Raw genomic sequence first — 24,621 nt, 5'->3', positions numbered from 1 at the left:
GGGACTAATCTGCTAGGCGGCCACGTGGATGAGTTTCTCCATCTGGACTGGATCTAAGCATCAGAGCAATTGTTTGGCAGGAAAGTCCTACAAGTGGTCCCACCCTAGAGTAAGTACTCTTAACTCCAGGTGCTTTCCTGAAAGGTGAGGAGAGAAAACCTTAGTTAGACTTACCGGTAACGGTATTTCTAGGAGTGTTCCAGGGCAGCACCAATGACCCTTTCTTACCTGTGCTTTAAAAAGTGGTGGTATTGTTCTGCTTATCTAATTTCACCATGGCTGGAGGTACTCTATAACAACTGAGGCAATGGTGGAAGTGACCCGTCTTTTTAACCACTTCAGCCCCGGAAGATTTGGCTACTCAATGACCAGGCCATTTTTTTGCAATATGGCACTGTGCCGTTTTAACTGATAATTGTACTGTAGTGCAACGTTGTACCCAAACAAAATTGATGTCCTTTTCTCCCACAAATAGAGCTTTCTTTTGTTGGTATTTGATCATCTCTGCGATTTTTTATTTTTTGCGCTATAAACAAAAAGAGTGACGTTTTTGCAAAAAAAAAAACAATATTTTGTACTTTTACTATAATAAATATCCTCAATTTTTTTTAAAAAAAGCTAATTTTTTCCTCGTTTTAGACCGATTATGTATTCTTCTTCTACATATTTTTGGTAATAAAATTCACAATAAGCGTATATTGCTTGGTTTGCGCAAGAGTTATAGTGTCTACAAAATAGGGGAAAGATTTATGGCTTTTTATTTACTGATAATGACGGTGATTAGTGATTTTTATCGGGACTGCAACATTATGGTGGACAGATCGGTCACTTGTGAGACATTTGGGGGACCATTGGCTTTTATTTTATTTATATAAAAATGCACTGATTACTGGCAGGAAAGGGGTTAACAGTAGGGAGCGATTAAGGCGTTACCTAGAGAGTGATTGTAACTGTGGGGGGGTGGACTGCCTGGGTGAGGAGACAGATCATTATTCATACTTAGTATGGAAAACGGATTGCTTTCCTCACCTCTGTCAGCACAGAGTTCTGTCTGTCTGTCTGTTTACATTGACAGATCTCTGTTCCGTCTCTGTGTGGAGCAATCGCGAGCACCCGTCCCTTAGTGGTCAAAAGGCGAGCTGACGTATAACTACGATGGTTCACCCAAGGGAGCCAACCTGCCGCAGTATAACTGCAGCGGCTGGTTGGGAAGGGGTTAAAGAAACTGACTGCAGTGTTTCCTGGGAAAATGGGTGGAGCTGTCCAGGTGCTGTCCTGAAAGACTCCTAGAAAATATAATTGTTGGTAAGTCTAACTATCCGTCCATCCGGCATGATCCAGGTTGGCGTTCATTTCTTTAAAGCTAAGTCAATCACTGGGCTATTAGAGGCTGTGTGGATCTGGGGATATTATCCGCAGGTTCCTTGCTGCATCTGATATACAGGACGCCTGTTATAAACTAAGGCAGGCCATACACGAAGCGTATTTTTATTTATTTTTCCCACCAAACACGGGTTGCCCCTGCTGGCATGGCCCATGACTATTTATGAGGTAATCTCTGCCCCCTGCTAACCCATTCCTGGGGACTGGCCAAGGCCTCAAAAATATTCCAGGCATCTCTAGAAGTTTCTACCTCCTGCCTACTAGCTCTAGAAGTTTCTACAACCTTCTAGGCACCGGAGGAGTTGCCAGGATGACTCATCCAGCCCTGACTCACTGAACCCTGACCCAGATTCACAGCTCGGGCTTAGCCCTGAGATAACTAAATTTACTGACACTAGAGGGTGCTACATATACAGGTGTTCAAATTATGTAAATAGCAAGTAATTAGTGTACAATAGGACACCAAATGGGTTTGTTAAGGTGTTAACTCACAACAGTAAAATCTGTCTGTATATGCAGTAAAGCATGCTTGTTCTTATCACTGTGGAACCTAAGGGGTTAATCCTCATTTTGTAAAAAGGCTGTTTGATTCTGTCTTCCTGATCCTCCTCCTTCCACTGTCTCCAATCCATCTGCTGATAGAACAGAGCCCTAGGAGACACTCTGAACAGGGAGGGTGCATGTGATTAGCACAGGGCCAATCAGCACTGTCCACACAAAGGGACAGGGGTTCTGCAGCCTCATAGGACAGTCAGAGGAGAATGAAAACTCCTACAAGCTTTAACCAGACATTGATAGAAGTCACAAGACTGCTATTTATATCTACTAAAATAATTGCATTTCCATGTTCTGTGCACTGTGGGAGACCAGATATAGTGAATGCAGGGTCCTAGGTTTAAGGAACTCTTTAAAATTGCATTTGCGCAATATATAGTCTCCTTTATAAGCATCACTCATTTTTTAGATTTGTTAGGAGACTTTGAAGATCTCCTTAAAGCCTCATGTCAGTGTACAAACAAATCTTTGCTCGTCATGGCTCTGCATTTTCCCTGGCTAAACACATCAGTCGGATTGTGGAATATGTGTCAGATTCTCCCAAGTTCACAGAAGCTGAAGACGCAGACAAGATCTTCCCGGTAAACATGTTTTCAGTAGCTGTATGTTAACATTCTTTCATGTGAAGCTTGAATTTACTGTTCTGCTGCTTCACAGGCAAATATGTTCCCTTCGATGGAATGTCTTTTATCCAGGAGGATCTTTTATCTCCAGTAGTAGACGGTCTGATTCCCACCACTCTCACATTAGTGCTGTGATCTGACATTAAGGCAGACTGGAGGTACCTGTAATATAATATCCCATATACAAAGTCTCCCTTTCCATGCAGGTCGCCCACGACTCCTGGATGATTTATATGTAGAGCACAAAACACTATACCACAAGCCTACTGTACTCTGCAGTAATGGCAATTATTTGTTCATTTGGTTTGATGATGCACTACAGTCAAAAATGGAAAACGAACCCTTAAAGCCAAACTTCCATCTCCTAATCAACATTGGCTATTTTTAAACCTTTATGCTGCTAGCATTGGTAAATAGATAGTATGTCACATTTGCTTGTTTTTTATTATTATACAGGATTTATATAGCGCCAACAGTTTGCGCAGCGCTTTACAACATGAGGACAGACATTACGGTTACATTACAATTTGGTACAAGAGGAAACTTTTTTTTTTTACTTTACTATGTCCTACATCCCAGGAGTCTTCAGAAGGGGAGAAGGGGCTTTCTCACTAAGCACACCCTTGGCTGCTTGCATGCCTGAGCTAAGGGAAGATGGATCCCAGGAAGTGAATGCTAAATGAATCATCTGCCCTTACTTAGGATGGCCACAGCAAGAAATGATGGGAGGTATTTTTTAAGTGATTTCTCAACAAAATAAAGCATGGAGAGATGGATTGGGGGGGGGGGGGGGATGCTTTGATTATTAAAAATGAATCCAATAGTATTTTTGGTTTTTGGTGCTCAGATGAAGTGTAGTTCCACTCTAAATAGGAGCTTCAGTCAGTCCTGCCACAATTACCCACCTCCAATACTGGGCACTCCACCCGCCGCCAGACTATTTTTGGAGTTTCCAGTGCTGTCACACTTTGACAATTACTCAGTCATTCAACACTGTATCCAAATTAACGTTATATCATTATTTTGAGACAGATTTCTTTTAGTGGTATTTAATTACTGCTGTTTTGCTCTGTTTTTCATTTTTTTTGCTAAAAAAAAAAATAATAATTTGGAAAAACCAAAGGGGGGTTAGGAGGAAGAGCAGAACTTCCCATTGTGGGTGAAGTTCCACTTTAAGATACATATATATTGTAAAGCCTATGATTTCAGACAGTGGAGAAATCTAGAAAAACAATTATAAAATAAGCCCTACTAAATGATATGGGATTGGGGATATAGGGAGATACACAGTGCAGACATATTCCCAGTGGTGCTTTTGGGATTCTGACTACAGTGGAGTACAGAAACAAAAGCTAGCCATACATGTCTTGAATTTTTGCTAATTCTTGCTGAATCAGATGAAATTACAGGGGGTGGCCCTGTTGGCAACACCTGGGTAATCAAAATCAAAGCTCGTTGTGAAATTGTATGCCCAACAATGACTGCGTCCAATCTTGAGATGTCTGACGAGTGATTGTCCATATACCCTCTAAAGTGAAGTTGAAGATATTAGATGCTTACTTAGTTATACAGAATTGTACTGAATTGTGCAGACTTCCTGACCCAACATTAATTATAGTGAGATATATTTAAAAAACAAAAAATCAAAACGGAACCTGTTCTATTTACCTGCTCTGTGCAGTGGTTTTGCGCAGAGCAGCCCGGATCCTCTTCTTTTCAGGTCCCAGATCGGGGCTCCCGGCCCCTCCCTCCTGCTGGGTAACCCCGCAGCAAGCAGCTTGCTGTGAAGACACCCAAGCAGGTACTTGCCCCAAAACCGCGGCTCCATGTGTCCATTCACACATGGATCTGTGGCTCGCCCCCCCCCCCCCGTCTCCTGATTGGCTCATTGGCTGCAATTGATAGCAGCGGGGGGCCAGTGGCTCCTGCTGCTGCCAAAAGCCAATCAGGAGTGCGAGTCCCTGGATAGACAAGGCTCTGATGGAGATTGCTGGATCGAGAGAGGGATCAGATGAGCATTAGGGGAAGCTGGAGGGGGGGGGGGGGGGCTGCTGCACGCAGAAGGTTCTTTACCTTCATGAATATATTGCATGAAGGTTAAAAACCTTGTGCCTTTACAACCACTTTGTTTATTAACCAAAGAAACCATATCAGACACTGGTTTCCTGGTTCTGTAGACATCTAACATCCCTATATCTGTGTTACTTCCTAACAGTCATGAACTAAATCTTATAAGAGTCTGCAAAAAAATTCTAAGCACAATGCAAATCTGTTATCAGACACTACTTGACTAAACATTACATAATTTAATTAGCTGATTAATGGCGTTTCTGTGATATTTTTATTTTGCAATCATTCATCGTAGGTGAAGTTTTGAAGTTTGCTGAAGTGCACTGCTCACAAACTATTCACTATTAGAAAAACTATAGGGAATACATTTTCTGTCTTTGCCGACGTTATCATATATGCAACTGCTTTTAGGATTATCTAGTTAGAGTAGAGCAATGAGGATTTGGGAAGTGCATTAACCTATAGCACCGAAGTTCAATGTTGACAAATTGGTGAAAGGCGATTTCTCATTGTTTGCTGTCATATACTGCCTTTGAATGATGGAACAGGCATGTTTATGTAATATTTTACTTTGGCAAATGTGGGACTCGTCTGCAAAGAGCATTTATATCTACTTTAGAAGATAAGTCTCTAGCTCAGGGGTGGTTGTGCATCCAGTTACCAATTCACTTTTTAGACCTCTTGTCTTATGTCAAGCAGGTCAAGTGTTGCTATATAAAGAGCTGTTTTTAGATTTTAAAGAGACCTAGTAAATAAGGATCATAGGCATTCTTATTTAAAGGTGCTAAGAAGAGTACAGGCCTTCCTGTCCATCATACAATATGGAGATTTGAAATTGTGTGCCCTTGTGTTTCTGTAGAAATTCGCTCTGTATAATCTCATACATACAGTATCTCACAAAATGAGTACACCCCTCACTTTTTTGTAAATATTTTATTATATCTTTTCATGTGACAACACTGAAGAAATTACACTTTGCTACAATGTAAAGTAGTGAGTGTACAGCTTGTATAACAGCGTAAATTTGCTGTCCCCTCAAAATAACTCAACACACCGCCATTAATGTCTAAACTGCTGGCAACAAAGTGAGGACATCCCTAAGTGAAAATGTCCAAATTGGGCCCAATTAGCCATTTCCCCTCCCCGGTGTCATGTGACTCATTAGTGTTACAAGGTCTCGGGTGTGAATGGGGTGCAGGTGTGTTTAAATTTGGTGTTTTTTTTTTTTTTTTTGTTAACTTTGTTGTCTGAGTATAGATCTATGGTTGTTTGTCCCGAGCATGTTTGAAGCCTTTTACTGTTGACTGTCTTACTACCTCTACTAGTAGTTTATTCCAAGTATCAACTACCCTTTTACTAAAATAATACGATCTAAAATTAGTTTTGAACTTTCCTCCAGTTAATTTGAGGTCATGTCCCAGGTTCTTGATTTTGGTTTCATATTGAAAAAACTCCCTGAACCTTATTCACTCCCTTGACATATTTAAAGGTTTCAATCATGTCTGTCCTTTTCCTTCTTTCCTCCAGACTGTACATATTAAATTCCTAAAGTCGCTCTCAATATGTTTGTTTCATTTATTATGACATAGTAAAAAGAAAGTGAAAGTGGACAAACCCCCCCCCAGAAAATACTGTAAACTGAAAAAAAGATAACCAATACAGCACCACAAGTTTCCTTGACAAGAGTACATTAGGCCTGGTTTAGTGAGATTTAAAACCGGAGAAGTCTTTCTAAAAATTTTCATTTACAAGGTTATTTTTTCTGTAGTAAAATTACAAAAAATGCCAGGGGATAAAAGTCCCAGCGCAGCTATTAAAATGGAATTACCAGAAATGAATATCTAGGAATGTTTACCTTCTATAGATGAGCTAAGTAGGAATGTTTACCTTTTATAAATGGACTAAACTCAAAGGCTGTATTATATGAAAGTCTTGAAAAAGTATAGGGGAAATTAAATTATTTAATTGATTTTGCTCACATACAAATTTCCAAGTAATAAAACATTTATTTTGGCCTATAAAAGCACACAGATCACGTGACTGCATACATGCATCCTAATACTAAAACGTTCACTTCTAACCTGCTTTAATCTGCATATAAAGCAGAAGGGAGCAACATGAAGAGTAAGAAAAATAATTCAATTACCCCCAGGGTGTCTTCTTTTTACTTTTAAAATCTGTTGCAATGCTACAGTAACTTTGCCTCAAACACTATCACTAAGCCAGCCTTTCTCAACCTGTTCAACACAGAGGAACCATAGAAATAACGTTCCAGTCTCGGGAAACCCCTGCTAAAATGTCTACAACTTGTGATACATAGGGTGATGGTCAGTTGAAATAATGCTCCTTATACTGGTGGTTATATGGAAGAATTACCCCCTTACAGATGGTTAAAACAATACGAGGTGTCAGTGGGAACTTATCTTAAAGGCAGAAATTGCTCATGGAATCCCTAGAAACCTCAGGAGAACCCTAGGATGCCAAGGAACCCTGGTTGAGAAACCCTGCTCTAAGCTGTTGGGAGGGGATGGGGGTAACAAGACTTTTGGAGCACCCTGCAGATCTTACCAATTTCGAACACTTACTTAAATTTTCACCTTCAGGAGCAAAGCATAATTGTCATTATTATTATTATTATTATTATTATTATTATTATACAGGATTTATATAGTGCCAACAGTTTGCACAGCACTTTACAACGTTAGGTCAGACAGTAAAGTTGCTCATTAGAGATTACAATCTAAGAGGGAGGGTCAAGTGATACAGAATGTAATAACTGGGGGGGGGGGGGAGCTGATGGAGAAAATAATAGAACAGTTGTTAGGTCAGGGCAGGATAGGCTTCTCTGCAGAGCAAAGTTTTCAGGGATCACCTAAAAGTGGATAGGGTTGGATATAGTCAGACAGATTAGGGTAGGGAATTCCAAAGGATGGGAGAGGCTTGGGAGAAGTCCTGGATGGGAGGAGGTGACGAGGGAGCTAGAGAGCAGGAGGTCTTGGGAGGAATGAAGAGGATGATTTGGTTGGTATTTTGAGACAAGGTTAGTGATGTAGCTGGGGGCTGAGTTGTGGGTGGCTTTGTAAGTTTATTGTTAGTTTTTTTAATTTAATTTGTTATATATTCATAAATATTCTAAAACAAATGACTGTGAATTTTTAGGCTAATAATGCACACGCATTGCACTGCAGGAAGTGGAGGTGTTTCATTTATGTGACTTTTTAAAAATAAGAAATTTGCCAACAGATTTCAGGGGATCCTAGGGGTAAATGTCAGGCTAATAAAGATGTGTGGACACCTTCTACGTCTTTCATATAACAGCTAACCAGGTCTGGGTGCTAGGGAATCTGAGGAATTTAAGCATCTGGTTATTAATTGATTACATTGCTTGTCTATTACATTGTGAAAGCCTCGCTTTTTTCAATCTCTTTTGCAAAGAAGAGTTTATATGAAAGACGGCCATTTGTCCAATCCCATTTCAGGGCTTTTAGCTTATTCCCACAATTCTAAGGCTCAGCTGAAAATGACTGTGGTTCATCAGTTAAATATAACAACGTTTTAGAGCCCAGCTACAGCCTAGAGCAATTAAGCGGCAGTGTTGATAAAGAGCTTTCCTTATGTGGTCCTATTGAAGATGAAGGGCACGGTATCACTGCAGGTTCACTGCAAATCACTGATAACGGCATTAGCTACATTGAGATGGCTAATTCTCGACATATTTGGCAGCATGAATCAACCTTTTTCAAACTAAAATCTGGGTAACATTGTTCCTAGTATAATCACATCATTATTGCATTTTCTGACTTAATAATATTGTATAGGAACGGCTCTTATAAATTCACTTATTAATATAATTCATACTGTTTTACATTTATATATTTATATCCTGTAAGAATATATTTGTGTAAGAATTTCAGTTTTAAAATGCTATGTTAATCACAGAGATGTGTGCCACTTTGCATAATAGGCATTTATTTTTATAATTCAGTATTTCAGTGGGGTTGTCGCTTTTGGTCTGCTACAACGTCAAGTATTTGTCTGACTGTACCTGTTGTTAGCACATCTCACAAAGCAGGATAGTAACAGCAATGCAAAAAGTTGTAAGTCATAAAGCTGGCAAAACACTGAAACTAGTGTATAGATGGTAGATTAAATTGTCACTTGGTGAAAACATTCTTTCTCTAGTTTCCGATATATACTGTAAGGGGAGGAGCTTAAAAGGTGTGTCCTCAATAGGCAAGCTAACCCTCACTTCCTGTTCTAAGGATAATGATCAACAAAGAAAGGAAGTGAATTCCTCTAACGGGAACATAAATAATGATAAAAACTCTTTTGTGTCACCTACTAAAGGCAAAATATATATATATAATAATTTTTTTTTAGTTTTGGATCGAGTGAAGAGGGATCAGAATAATTGCCAGTTTTTATTGCTGTCTGTGCCCCCATTAAGTTGATTCACCCTCTCTATTTGCCCTTTTTACCAATTATCTTTGAAAGTGAAAGTAAAAAGTCCCAAGTTTTGGGTTGTCCCCGGAAAAGTATTAGAGGGTAAATTTTCCAATGAGGACACTAGTTCTGGTGACCTGGGGGTCCCCAACGAATTTCCTCTTACTTGCTGTTTGGCTATGGGACAGAAAGTAAAAGAAAATTGCTGAAATAGGACACAGATGGTGAAAAAAATCAGACAGGGATTATAACCCTCTCTTGCGCTATCCAAAATGTAAAAAAAAGTTTTGCTTATCATGTATGGGGTATTGCCCAATTTCAGTCTACTTGCCATCTACCCATTCCCCATCACCACCATTAACCAGACCGGACAACTTGGTTGGGTTTAAATGGCCATAGCGGCCCTTTATTATTAAACATAACAGAAAAACATTTTACAACATCTTCAAAACCCCTGTAAGATCTTCAACGTGCATAGGATTTTTGAAGGCACCATTTACTGCACTGTCTCTATCCGGCTCCACCTTGCCTCTTTCCTGGCCCCTAGCCATGACTTACGCCAGCACAGGGACAATTGTTTGTCAAAATACCCAGCCGATACAGCCACCTCTTACTTCCACCCTTATTAGGGCAGGTCCACTCATCTGTGAGATGGGCCCAGCCCATTGTTCTCCAAATCACGTCACCATCCCTGCCTTCAAAAACCCTATGACCACTGCCAGCCGCTACAACATCAAAAACAATCCTGTACCCGAGAAAGAACCAGACACCATCCACCTACCCCTTCCACACATGCACTAAACATAGGGCGGGCGGGAGAATCTCCTTGCTTTGCTGTCCCCAAACGAATGATCCTCAAATCCCACACCCTTCCTAGCAACCCCTTGGGACCACCCTACCACACCCCATTATCCTCCAATGACGTGACCTTCCTTAAGACCCTCCTTAACCCCACTCCTCCTCATACTTTACTTATTATTATTTTAACCCCCACCTTACTGTAGCCTTCCTGTAAAACCCCCATCATGTAGGCCCTCCACTTAAAGCTGTGCTCCTGCTACAGGCCTCTCCTTTCTGCTTAAACTTTCTGTTCTAGGTACCACTGTTCAAGGAATAGAAAGTAAGGAGTTTTTATAAACAGGCACACAAATGGAAGCGATTTCCCCTACTTTTCTTTACTGGGGACCAGTCATTAGAACAGTCTGTTATGGGACGTCTCCCCAGTGGGTACACACAGAGCCACTGATGAGGCAGGGCAACCATTCCTGTTGTACCGGACCTGGCCCCATCAGCTTAACAATCGGGTCCAGGTAGCTGTATAGTTAATTTCTGCCTAAATAAATAAAATAATTTTGCTAAACCACACACCTGCTCCTGTTTGCTTTCCTGGATGTAAATGCATGTTTCTGGGCCCCATCAGGTCAACAGAAGGGTGATAGCTGAAGAGGGCCTTTTTTTCCAGTTTTGGAGCATAAGCATATTGTGCTACAGTTGTCATAGTCCTGGCCATCCACTGGTTATACCTTCCCTGGCAGAGTGAAATCTAGGTTGGTGCACAGCTTTAGGCAAGCGGCAGCATACATTTCACACAGTGGCATTAACTACTCTGGGAGGAAGGTACAATCCCCAGTTCTACCATCCCATTATGATGCGCACGGCTTTGTCACAGTGTGTCACATGGCTGTTGGTGTGTTGCAGATCAGACTGAACACATTACAGCCATAACAAAGTCAGCACCCAACAGCCATGTGACAGACAAAGCCATAGAGCACCTGCTGTGCTGTCATAATGATGATGATCATAAGCATAAGATACTAATTTACACTTGTGTTTGGTGGAGGCGGCAGTAAAAACATGCAGCAGAGCCGCATCTGAGGGGTCCCATCAGGTGAGCTGTACGGGGCACCATGATTCCTAACTGCGGCCCTGGGTACACATACCCACTCTGTTCAATGGTTAAATTGAAGCTTTATTTTCTACTGAATATATCACAGCTCATGTTCTTAACAGCTTGGTTTAGTACCCAGACCCTCTCCATGGTGGACGCTTTTAACTTTGTGTTTATGAACTAAATTCGATGGTTGGATTAGTCTGTTTGTTTATATGATTAGCTTTTCCAGTTTTGGAAAATATATGTAGCACCCTGATGGTTAGGCAGGGTCGCTAGTAAATGTACTTGCCAGATATAGTTGTCTTGGCCAATTGATAGATCAATTGCTTCCACCCCAATTCTGGAATTGCTTCACTTCTCTCTTCTGTCACTAGATGACCTGGTATCTTGTGACATTAGATAAGACAAGGGCATTACAAGGACAGATTAGGAATAGATGGGGTTTCTCAGACAATGGGCGGGGATTTTCTTAGGTCCCTTGGCCTGCTGGGAGAGCTTATTTATTTGGGTGAGGTCAGGTGATCGGGGTTCTGTGCCACCGAAACAGCTGTCTGGGTGGACATGTGTTGTGCTGCCCCAGGCTACTAGGCCAGAGCCTGAGGCCTTTCCCGGGGATATCTGGCTGCTAGGCTGTCTGAGTGCCTATCCAGAAGCAAGAGTGCAGCTTAGAGTTGGAACTGCAGCTTACAGTTCAACCATAAGTGACGGTTCTGACAGCCGGAGAACCTGTCGTGGTCGGAGGTAGGGGGGGAAGCTGTCACCATTAAGGGACCAACCACTTTATTACCAGGGAATAACTGAAGCAAGTACCGGGGGAAGCAAGTATCGGGGGACGGTGAAGAATTGGGAAACTTCAGCAGTTGTCAAGCCAGAGACCCAGCCAGTGGAGGTGACGCATGCAGAGCAGCCTTGTGTGCCAAGCCAGGGATCGAGCAGGCCAGTGGGGTAACGCTTAAGGAGTATCTGTGAGTGCCAAGCTAGGAACCTAGCAGGGAAGGGGGGTTGGCGCATGAGGAAGATACTCAGGAGAAGGTCGGAAGAGATCAGGAGATCCAGTGGCAGTTGATCAGCAAGTCTAGTGAGAAGAAAGTGGGAGTTCGGTGGAGTGAAGATCTATAAGAAGTGATTGTAGAGGAAGTACAGAAGTTTGTTACAACTTGTGTTAGAAACGGTTATAAGACTGTTGCCATAGGAGACAGAAATCCTACATATGCTGGGTGCCTTTACCTGCATGGCTGTCTACCTATAGAAGTCTCTGAGTCTCCTAATTACCATTGCAACTACTTAAGCATGCCCTGGCCCTAAACCCTATCTCCCACAGTTCTGTTCAAGAGCAAATAAATCTCTTTGCATTCAAGAAGTGTCCGGTGCCCATGAATCTACCTTGCATTACACCCACCATGCCTTGTAACCCACTCTACACAGAAGGATGTTAGCTGTCGCTAACTCTGGAGGTTCTCGTTAGACCAAAGGGGACTCGGGACCTTGCTACAGATATATACAGTGGGGAAAATAATTTTTTTGGTTGATATTCTGTCTCTATCATTTAAAATACACCTATGATAACAATTCTAAAATTAATTTCTTAATTATTTGATCCCCTGCAGATTTTGTCATTTTGCCCATACAAAGAAATACATTTTAGAATTGTTATCATAGGTGTATTTTAAATGATAGAGACAGAATATCAACCAAAAACGTATTTTCCCCACTGTAGTTTATGTTCATGTTCGTTGACAATTTTGTATTTTTTGCTATAACGGCGGGACATTTTTTATTATGTTTTATACTTGCATCTATTCTCACTAGCAATCTAGTCTGGGTAACTATGAAAGGTCACAATACCCAGATATATTTTATACCAGTATTTGTATGGAATTAAATGATATTGAAGAACATTTAAATCTAATCTCTTCTTCATGTACCTGTCATTTCAGAAATTCCCTATGCGTGACGGCAGACATCAGTAGAAGAGAAGACTTCCTCCTAAAGAGGAAAATAAATACAAAACACTAGTAAGTTTTAATCTTTAATAATTAATCAGTTGTGTGACATGATATTGCAGTTTTGTGTGGGCTTTGTACTGGATCTTCTGCTGCCTTATATTTTTCTGGGATGCCAAAGATACAGACCTATTCATCGTTTTTGATTCCATAAGGTCTCCTTCACACCTTTTATGTTCCAGAAATGTGTGTCTCTGCGCATGTTCCCAAAAATGTGGCAAAATGCACATCACCCTTTACAGTGCCATTGTTTCTTAACCTTTTGAGTCGCTCCGATTAAAACGGTTCCATTGCACAGAACGGGACGCGACTTGTCAGGTGGCTAAGTCGCCTGACGAGTCGCCCCTATGTGAACCGGCTCTTACTGACACTTTAAACATAGCTAGCAGGTGTTCATTTTGTCACACAAGGCTCACTGCCAAAAAGGGTGCAGGAGCTACTTTGGCAGGGCAGACCAGTCAAGTGAAATGCTTAAAAAAAATGTGCAAAAAGATGCACATATGTGCATCACACAGGTGTGAATGGGGCCTTAGGGAAGCTCACACTCCCTGCTAAATGGAAATAAGTCATTCTGAAAGTGCGCGATGGACCGCTGGACATACACGGCTCTCACGGAAAGTATCGGTCTTTAGCTTCACCCTATTGCAGAGATTGCCACCTTTTGGACTCTTGGGCCAGGGCTGGAGCACAAATAAAGAAAGAAAAGACATTTAAAGGAAAATCCTTTTTTTTTTTTTTTTTTTTTTTTTTTTTTTAGGCATATGGGGGCTTTAACCAGTTAAGCCCTGGACCATTTGGCTGCTCAAAGACCAGAGCACTTTTTGCGATTTGGCACTGCGTCGCTTTAACTGACAATTGCGCGGTCGTGTGACATGGGTCAAAAACAAAATTGACGTCCCTTTTTCCCCACAAATAGAGCTTTCTTTTGATGGTATCTGATCACCTCTGCGGTGGTTCTTTTTTGCACTATAAACAAAAAAATAGTGACAATTTAGAAAAAAAATTTATTATTTTTTACTCTTTGCTATAATAAATTTTCCCCCAAAAAAACATTTTTTTCATCAGTTTAGGCCGATGCATATTCTTCTACATATTTTTGATAAAAAAAAAAAAAAATTGCAATAAGCGTTTGATGATTTGCGCAAAATTCTACAAAATAGGGGATAGTTTTATGGTATTTTTATACATTTTTTTTTTTTTTTACTAGTATTGGCGGCGATCAGCGATTTTTATCCTGACTGCGACATTATGGCGGACAGATGGAACGCTTTTGGCGTGATTTTGGGACCATTCACATTTATACAGCGATCAGAGCAATTAAAAATGCATTGATTACTGTGTAAATGTGATTGGCAGGGAAGGGGTTAACCACTAGGTGGCGCTGTACGGGTTAAGTGTGTCCTAAGGAGTGATTCTAACTGGGGGGGGGGGCATGTGTGACAGGACACTGATCACCACACCCGATTTACAAGGAGCTGTGATCAGTGTCAGCATTTCCCCATTCTTCCTCTCCCTGAGACGATCGCGGGTATCCTCGTGGCCACTGAGTCCGCGGGACCCGCGATCACACTCACGGAGGCCATGGCTGGCGTGCGCGGCTGCAAACCGCTTCTAAAAGGGCAACGTACAGGTGCGTTAATCTGCCTGTACGTGCCCTTCTGCCGACATATATATATTGGCGTGAGCCAGTCGGCAAGCGGTTAATAACATTCAAAGTGTTTTGTTACCCCAGCATTTCAAATTCCTGATATGTGCCTGCTGTACCATGTACTTGTATGAAAAAGTATTCTGTTCTCTTTGTATTGCTTCCTTTGTGTGAAATCCCTGGTGTTCCTGCCAGTTCCTCCACTTTCCTGTTAAAAAACTGGCCACACTAGGCATGAGAACTCAGCATGGTCAGTTTTCTAGCTGCGCTGGGAACACAGCCTGCTCTCATCCAATGATCACACTTGTCCTGACACGCCCTCCCCCTTGCACAGCCTTTTACTTGGTATATCTACACAAATGTTTGCCTTTCATTTTAATTTTAAACTGAATGCTATGTTATTTTTGGTTATATGACAGTTCCCGCATGGCATAGAACTCGCAGGCAGTTCACACTGCCCTATGCGAACTGCTGCGGGTGTCAATAGAAACTTAATGACGCCTCCAGGTCGGTTTGCATATCGCAGTGCAAACTATGAATTCGGACAGGAATCGGATCGCATGGATGTTAACACCCATGCGATCCGATTCTGGTGCAGACCAAAAAAAAGGGTGCTGCACAATTTTGGTCTGAATGCAATGAAAATTCAACCATACAATCTGTATGGCTTAATTTGCATTGCAGAGACATCACAAGTGATCTGTACAGTAGTGCAGTGCGAATCACATGCAGTATCTGACATCGCGCTGGTGTGAACCAACATTAAAGCGGTCCTCCACCCTGAAGTGGAAGTTCCACTCATCTGATCCCTCCTCCCCTCCAGGGCCACAATCGGCACCTTTCAGGGGGGAGGGGGGTGCAGATACCTGGATAATCCAGGTATCTGCACCCACTTCCGGGACAAGACCCCCGCAGACTGCCGCAGATGCCCCCCCATTGTGTTCTGGGAAACACACAGTTCCCAGGACACAGCGGGGACCAGCAGAGACGCGCAGCGCGACTCGCGCATGCGCAGTAGGGAACCGGGCAGTGAAGCCGCAATGCTTCACTTCCCGATTCCCTGACAGAGGATGGCAGCGCGGGCAGCGGAGAGACGAGCGATTGCTCGTCATCTGCCGCCGACATCACTGGACCCTGGGACAGGTAAGTGTGAATTTAAGTCAGCAGAAAAAAACAAAACATATTTAAAAAGTTGCTTGCACATGGGTCAGTCTGTTTTTATTACAATTACAGAGAGCGCATGTAATGGAATTGTGGCCAATCCCCCTACTTCTTTCCCTACTATAGTGCCATGTACTTTAGGTGTGAGGAAATGTTTTCTGTACAGTGTGATAAACAGACACCAAAATGTATTCTTGTAGTAGCACTTAACAAGTAAGCCTGGGATAACAGATTTTGTTTTTGCTATTTAATATTTAATATCTGTTATGCCGCTTTGATCCTACATTATACCCGCAGCTTAAATAATGCAAAAGATTGTTCTGATGCCAGAAAATAATTTACAGCCAAGTGTGGTATTCTAACTGTCTGGAGATGTGCAGTCAGTTGTGTTTAAGTGAAATACACTTTGCTGTGAACTGCAGTCAGACATTTAAATCCTGGGAGTCCTCAACTGCAATTAAAATCATTTTGAGAGACAAAGGATTCAGAGACATTTGGGGTATACTTCAACTTACAGGAGGATTTGGGCAAACAAAAAAATTACCAACCAGGTAGCACCCATCCTAACATTTTTTTCCCTAATGTGCTAGGTCAGTGATGGCGAACCTTGGCACCCCAGATGTTTTGGGACTACATTTCCCATGATGCTCATGCACTCTGCAGTGTAGTGGAGCATCATGGGAAATGTAGTTCCAAAACATCTGGGGTGCCAAGGTTCGCCATCACTGTGCTAGGTGGATGGACAATTTTTCTCTGCTGAGAAAGGTTTAAGTCCTTGTACACATGCTCAAATATGTTGATTTTACAAGCGTTTGAGATTTTTACTTCTCTGTAACTAAACGCCCCTCCATGTTAGCCTATGTGTCCATGCACACTATAGGCCAGTGATGGCGAACCTTGGCACCCCGGATGTTTTGGAACTACATTTCCCATGATGCTCCACTACACTGCATAGTGCATGGGCCTCATGGAAAATGTAGTTCCAAAACATCTGGGGTGCCAAGGTTCACCATCACTGCTATAGGCATTTCCAGGAGTTTAGAGGCAGAAAAAAACCCAACAAAGTCACGTTCAGAACAGGAACTTTTAAGCATAAAAAACGCCTGATGCTCCTAAACATGCCTAAGCATGTTTAGCTCTTGAGTGCTTTTTCATTTCAACGACCAGAATAAATGAATACTCTGGCCAATTAAATAAATAAGCGTCCAAGCACTTGATGTGCCTAAATACGTTTGCAAAAATGTGGTTTAGGTGTGTTTTTGAAGCTGCTTATCTCTTGCCAGGGGAAAAGGGTTTAATAAAAGCCCCAGTGTGCATGAAGCCGAACTGTGTTTTTCGCTAGCTATTTTTCCTGTGTTCAAGCTTCTAAGGCAGGGATTTCAAACTTGCGGCCCTCCAGCTGTTGCGAAACTACAAGTCCCATGAGGCATTGCAAGTCTGACCATTACTAGCATCACTCCCACAGGCAGATGCATGATGGGACTTGTAGTTTCACAACAGATGGAGGGCCACCAGTTTGAGACCCCTGTTCTAAGGCTTTTCAGCAACAACTCTTTACCAGAATTGCAAGACTGGCACTGGTCTTCTGTTCAAGCCAAGTTTTACCATGGTGATGTTTGGGCCTCATCTGATGCCAGTTTCAGGCATAAAGGCCTTCAGGCAGCTCCATAAGTTGCAGGTAGCCCCAAATTTTGTTGTTCACTGGACATGTTGGTGTTCTATTGTTGGCCACCCTTAGTTGTACTTCTTTTGGATATCCCAGTTGTCTCTGAAAAATTAGACCTCTTATGTACATGGACGCAAATCACATTTTGGTACCCAACATAAAGTTAACTAGCACAGGACTCACCCTGTGTGTTTATTTTTTTACTCTCAGTATTGCTTTGTTATAAAATGTAAGCATTTTGCGAGTGGGAGGGGTTATTCCTGGCTGGTCCCATCCTCCTTCTTTTTTTTTTCTTTTAGCATCGAAATCCTCCTGTAGGGAGCAGATTAGCAATTGTCTCTAAATCTCATAACTCTGAACACCAAGAAATAGATTTTACCGTAAGTACAATATTTGCAAAAAGTTTTAAATCTAAGGCTCCTTTAACACTGGGGCAGGAACAGCCTCGGCGGTAAAACGCAGCTATTTTTAGCGCCGCTTTTACCGTAGTTTTAGCGGTGGTATTTGGCTGCTAGCGGGACGGTTTTACCCCCTGCTAGCGGCCGAGAAAGGGACAAAACTTCGGCATCGCTTTGCCGGCGGTATAGCCGCGCTGCCCCATTGATTTCAGTGAGCAGGAACGGTGAAGGAGTGGTGTATATACCGCTCCTTCACCACTCCAAAGATGCTGCTAGAGGACTTTTTTTTACTATGCTGCTAGCGCACCGCTCCAGTGTGAAAGCCCTCAGGGCTTTTACATTGGAGACACAGCAGCAACTGTTTCAGGTTGCTTTACAGGCACTATTTTTAGTGCTGTAGCGCCTGCAAAGCGCCCCAGTGTGAAAGGGGTCTAAAGAATTAAATAAAAAAAAAAATCTGCTACTGCATTATGCGAACACTAGAGGGTCTGAAAAAAAAATTCTGATTAGGCTACATTTTGCTTAATTTTTCTGAAAATGCCAGTAAAATTTTACTGTTGGCTAAGCTAATATTTTATTTTCAACGGCAGGTTGGGTTGAATTAACATGGATTTATGTAGGTTAACTTGTATCAGATTTTTGGTAATGCATGATGAATTTAGTATCTGGACCTTTCTTTAACTGTGGAGAAACCGACTGCATGGTGTGAACTAGAGCCATTGGAATACATGGAAAACACTGTGCATGCATTTTGTGCAGAAAAAAAGCACACAGAACTGAACGGAACTGCGTCTGGTGTGAACTAGCACTTAATCAACTCGTTGGTGTCATAGCAGTTCTTGGGCCTCACAGTTGACTAGTAGACCCGAGCACTTTATAGTGGGAGGAGATCACCCAGTAGGACCTGTTTTTTTGCAGTAGAGCTGGAGAGGCAAGTATAAGGTGGTCAGAGAGCAGACTTTACATTGAGGCCCCTTTCACACTGAGGCAGTTTTCAGGCATTTTAGCGCTAGAAATAGTGCCTGTAAAGTGCCTGAAACCTGCCTCCCATTCATCACAATGGGTGCTTTCACACCTGGGCAGTGCGCTTGCGGGACATTAGAAAAAGTCCTTCAAGCAGCATCTTTGGGACGGTTTAGGAGCACTCTCAAAACGTCCCTGCCCATTGCAATGAATGGGCAGCGCTTCCAAAGTGCCGCAACACTGCAGTTATTTTGCGGTTAAAAGCACCACGCTAGCGGCCGAAAAGCACCACTTAAACAGCGGTAAGGCGGCGCTAAAACGAGCGGCGCTTTACCCCTAACTTCTGGCGCTTTAAGTGTGAAAACAGCCTGACACTGTAATTTTTGCCTTGAATTGGCAAAGTCTATTTGCGTTTTAGTAAATCAACCCCAACCGCTTCACCCCTGGAAGGATTTACTCCCTTCCTGACCAGAACACTTTTTGTGATTCGGCACTGCATCGCTTTAACTGACAATTGCGCAATCGTGCGACATCGTACCCAAACAAAATTTACGTCCTTTTTTTCTCACAAATAGAGTTTTCTTTTGCTGGTATTTGATCGCCTCTCGGTTTTTATTTTTTGTGCTATAAACAAAAAAAGAGTGACAATTTTGAAAAAAAATTTTTTTTCCTTTTTGCTATAATAAATATCCCCCAAAAATATAGTAAACATTTTTTTTTCCCCTCAGTTTAGGCCGATATGTATTCTTCCACATATTTTTGGTAAAAAAAAAAAAAAAACAGAAAATTCGCAATAAGCGCATATTGATTGGTTTGCCCAAAATTTATGGCCTCTACAAAATAGGGGATAGTTTTATGGCATTTTTTTTTCTTTTTTTTATTATCAGGACTGTGACATTATGGTGGACAGATCGGACACTTTTGACACTATTTTGGGACCATTGTAATTTATACAGCGATCAGTGCTATAAAAATGCATTGATTACTGTGTAAATGACACTGGCAGTGAAAGGGTTAACCACTAGGGGGTGGTGAAGTGGGTCCTAGGGAGAGACTCTAACTGTGGCGGGGGGGGGGGGGGGGGCTGTCATCGAGAGCAGTGATCGCTGTACTGTCACCAGGCAGAACAGGGAAATGCATTGTTTAAAAAAGCATCTCCCCTTCTACCTCTCTGTGACATGATTGTGGGCACCCAACGGACATAGAGTCCGCGGGAGTCACGATCATGGAGACCGCGGGGGGCGCATGCCTGCAGCACTGCTTCTTAAAGGGGACGTACCTGTATGCCCTTTTGCTCACCAGTGCCATTCTGCCAACGTATATCGGCGTGTGCTGGTCGGCAAGCAGTTAAATAATTTTAAATATTAATGGTTGTTTGTGAATTTATATACATAGAATACAAACTGGTAAAAAATAAAACACCATTTTTTTGTACACATAATCATAGTGTCAGTTCTGAAAAATACATATGTTTTTATAAAAAGTTTGAGTCTGTTATTTATCCACACATGTGCAACTCTTCCTCAACATGTTGTAGCCATCCATGATGACGGAGGGCACAGACCTCATAGCTTCAGTTGACTCCTAGAGATCTTTAAGCAGGGCAGAGACAGACAAAAACAAATCTGAGGGTGTATATGGGATATTACCAGTAGTATCTGGTTTAGTAGGTTATATTTACTCTGCCACTATAAACTATAAAGCAGTTTTTGTTTTGCCCTGCTCCTCTCTTTAATACTTGCCTACAGGAGATGAAGACCTGCAGCCTGGATTCGGAGAGCTGTAACATTGTAAAGCAGTTACTAGTTAATGTTAAGGTCAAGGCATGCATTTGTTAAGCATTAACCAAGTCTCCAGCAGCAATAATAACAAATATTGTTACATCAAAACCTTCCGGCAGTATCAGGCGGAGAATGGATGTTTTGGAATCCACGTTATCTAGGTTTCCCCATGCAGGTATTGGTTGTACGAGACCATATTCAAACACATTGAAGGCAAACAGGAAATCCCAGTGCAAGTTACAACAGTTGTCATTGTTTTAAAATATGCACGGTCCGGGTATATTATAGGACACACAGCTCAGAAAAGAAAAAACTGCAGTCGGACAAATGACAAGATCAACTGAATCTTTTTCTGTTAAAAAATGAACCCTGTCATCAGAAATAAGTGAAACTGAGTTGGAAAATGCTAGAGATACATCTCCCAGGCCAGTTCATTATATTGATTGGATCTTCAGATAACCTTGGCATGCGAGAATGACTGACTAGTTTTGAACTGGAAAAATCATTTAGATGCAAAAATAATTTTACATGGATCATATGGTAGGTGTATATAATACATCTTAACCCACTACCTGGATTGCAAAAATGATATTATCTACCCAATACATAGACAAATGGGTATTTAATAAACTTGTAAAAATTCACTTTTTCCACTATTGGTTGAAAAAAAAACATATAGTGTTAGAGGATAAAAAAATTAATTTTGTTTCCTAATAATGATATCTACATTTTTTTTCTTGTACAAAAAAATTGGATAACTTAAAATACTGTAGAAGTTAATAAAATTGTAGAATAAAATAGCTATGGGGAGTAAGGGGGGGAGGGGTGTTTACCGGACACTCATTAGGTTTGGAGTCTTGTTAAATTGCACTGCCACCGACCACCAATGCAGGGGGGTGGAGGATTAAAAGAGACGTGTGGGAATTGGGAAATAAAAAAACAAACATACCTATCTCTATAGCTGCAGAGGTCCCCTGCTGGCTTTAAGGCTGTGAACATGACTGCTGGTTGGTCAGTTTTTGGGTTCAATCTGGGCACAGCTTTCACAGCTTTGCCCCTCCATTGCTTACTGGAGTACCAGGCTGTGGAGGAGCAGGAGCATATGGCTCAAACTCCTAGCAGTGCAGTGAGAGGCTGAGCAAGCTACTGGCCAGGCATCTGTGTGGATCCTGACATTTTTCGGGATACATTTAGAGACTGGAGCGGCTCTGTAATGTCAACGGACAGCGGACTTTAGCCCGCTGTTGGCTGATTATGAATCACAGGAGATCTTTGGCTATACTTCTCTTTTAATTTTTGCTGCCACTGACCACCAGTGTGAGGGGAGGCAGGGATGTTGAGGGTTATTACTTATTATTGCACTCATTTTTATTGTAAATCAATGCTTGGGGGGGGGGGGGGGGGTGTTGTTATTCTGTAAACTGACACCATTACTGGGGGTTGTTATTACTGCCACGGTCAACAATACTGTGGGTTTCTGTACTCCAACGTCTTCAGTGTGCTTTGTGATACACAGCAAAAAATGCAACAGGCCCTAGGCTTCCTAACTTGATGCAATGATCTGCAGCCTTTTGGAAGTTTCGGAGGTCGCACTTAAGAACTTGTGATTTTTTAAGTTGACCACCACTGGTCTATGGCAATAACATTTCTAAAATATCCCTATAATACAGCAAATCTTTACTTTCTGAGTTCAGATCCACTTTACCAACTGTAATTTGGATCCTTGGCGTGGTTTAAAGTAATTGTATGACTAATAAATCTGTAGGGTTGTTTTTAAGCTTTCTCTGTAATATAAAAAAATAATAAACTATGTATGGTTTTATTAGACATGCTTACTTTTATAATTTACAAAATGCTTTTATATTAAAGGGGTTGTAAACCTGTGTTGTTTTTCACCTTAATGCATTATATGCATCAAAGTGAAAAACCTTCTGTAGTGCAGCAGAGCCCCCCTTTTATTTACCTGAACCTGATGGTTCCTTTGGGGACGAGCACAGCAGCTCCAGCCACTGTCTTGGGTCCTCATTTTATAGATTGATAGCAGAGCAGCCATTGGCCCCAGCTGCTGTCAATGAAATCTAGTGACACGGGAGCGGGATCGAGTCCTGCTATCTGTGTCCATGGAAGCAGCAGCAGGACTATGGAGCACACTTGGGGGACTCCAGAAAAGGAGGAACGGGCCAATCTGTGCAAAACCCTTGCACAGAGGAGGAAAGTATAACATGTTTGTTGTTTAAAAAAAATAATAATAACCTTTACCTATAATTAACTCCTCCTTTAACCACTACAATACAGGGCACTTTCGCTCCCTTCCTTCCCAGCCCAATTTTGAGCTTTCAGCGCTCTCACACTTTCAATGACAATTGCGTGGTGATGCTACGCTGTACCCAAATGAAATTTTTATCATTTTGTTTGCACAAATAGAGCTTTATTTTGGTGGTATTTATTCACGACTCTGTTTTTTATTTTTTGCGATACAAGTGAAAAAATAGCGTCAATTTGGAAAAAAAAATATTTTCTTTCTATTTTAAAAGAAATCCAATAAAATCGAATTTTATCATAAATTTAAGCCAAAATATATTCTGCTACATGTCTTTGGTAAAAAAAAATCAGTTTGGTGTATAATAATTGGTTTGTGTGATTACGGACATATGTACGCAAATGATCATGTACAGATGTGTGCAGATAATCATTTGGACATGTGATTTTAGTGGGACATATGTGGGGGACATGTGTTTTTATTATTTGGGGACATATGTGTTTTGTGGAAATGTGTGGGGACATTGTGTTTTCACTGTGTTTTAGACTAGACTGGCGATCAGTGAGTAAAAAGCTGTAAAAAAACAGCTCATACTCACTGATCCCCAGCCGGCTGCAGCGATCTGCTCTCTTCAGCGACGACTTCCGTGTGAGGAGAGGAGAGCCGATTGCCTAGCAACCGGCTGTTTGTTTACATTACGTGACGGCCGTGAGTGGACATGCCATGTGATCAGGAGGGCCAATCACAGAGCCCTCCTGCTGATCCGAGATGTGCCGTGTCCGGGTGACACGAGCGCATTGGGATCACTCACCTGCGTGGGCACGATCCCCCTACTTCTGAAGGACGTTCAGGAACGTCCAGTCAGAAGTAGAAGGCTCCCACTCGGCTATATATATACATTGGCCCGGGTGGGAAGTAGTTAAGGAGAGGTAAAGGAACTATAATTGCAAAGGCAAGCATGAGGTAAGGGTTCATTACACTTACCTGCATACTCTCCAAAAATCTTGCAGGGAGTGTATCGGTAACATTTGCTCAATTTTTCCAGCCTGTGTCTTTTCTACTTCTGGTTTGTTCTGTTTGGCAAATAACAGTTTCTAATTCCATGTGTGAAATGGAAAAGGGACAGGAAGTGAAAAGGGACAGGAAGTATAGTGTGCACGGACTGAAGCATTGAGTGAATGGTACTGATGCTGTCCTTGCACAGTTTTCAGGACTCTGTATCTCATAGAGAAGTGGTCATCAACCCTGTCCTCAGGGCCCACTAACAGGCCAGGTTTGCAAGATAACTGAAATACATCACAGGTCATATCATTTGCTGCTCAGTGATTGCAGTATTCTAGCCTGCATCTCCCCAAGGTAATACATAAAACCTGGCCTGTCATCAGCCCTGAGGACAGGGTTGATGACCACTGTCATAGAGGACCATACAGAGCTATATATATATTAACACTTTACACTTACTTACACTGTCCTCTCCTTTAAATCCTAAACATGTAGATGTTGTGTTTATGTAGTAATAGAATCATCTACTAATGCTTAAACAAGTTATTCATCTAATTTAGAAGGCCTCGCCTTACCTATGTCTGGTCAAACATGGCATCAATATCAGAATATGTGACCTATATAGTAATCTCGCTTCTTATGTACAGTTTCATCCATATAATGTAAGCCACAGAGGACAATTGATCTACTGCATTGTCAAATTCAACAGCTTGCAAGGCACCAAGCCTCTTTATGAGGGGTAACATTTGATTTATAGATTGCTCATAATAAATTAAA

At 41.8% G+C, this 24,621-nt stretch overlaps 1 protein-coding gene across 23 annotated transcripts in view; it reads left to right on the top strand.

Moving 5' to 3' along the window:
- SORBS2 (sorbin and SH3 domain containing 2) overlaps positions 1–24,621 on the top strand; it is a 423,222-nt gene that overhangs the window by 125,671 nt on the left and 272,930 nt on the right. For all 23 annotated transcript variants that reach the window (XM_077477325.1, XM_077477322.1, XM_077477324.1 and 20 more), the window contains one exon: positions 12,903–12,980. The gene's annotated coding sequence lies outside the window, so the exon portion shown is untranslated. The remainder of the gene's footprint in view (positions 1–12,902; positions 12,981–24,621) is intronic.

This window comes from Lithobates pipiens, unplaced genomic scaffold (assembly GCF_037356315.1).
Source record: "Lithobates pipiens isolate NorthernLeopardFrog02 unplaced genomic scaffold, aLitPip1_a1.2 Scaffold_13, whole genome shotgun sequence".
NCBI classification, from domain to species: domain Eukaryota; kingdom Metazoa; phylum Chordata; class Amphibia; order Anura; family Ranidae; genus Lithobates; species Lithobates pipiens.
Note: the sequence above shows the minus strand (reverse complement) of the source record. Positions and strands in the feature narration are given on the sequence as shown.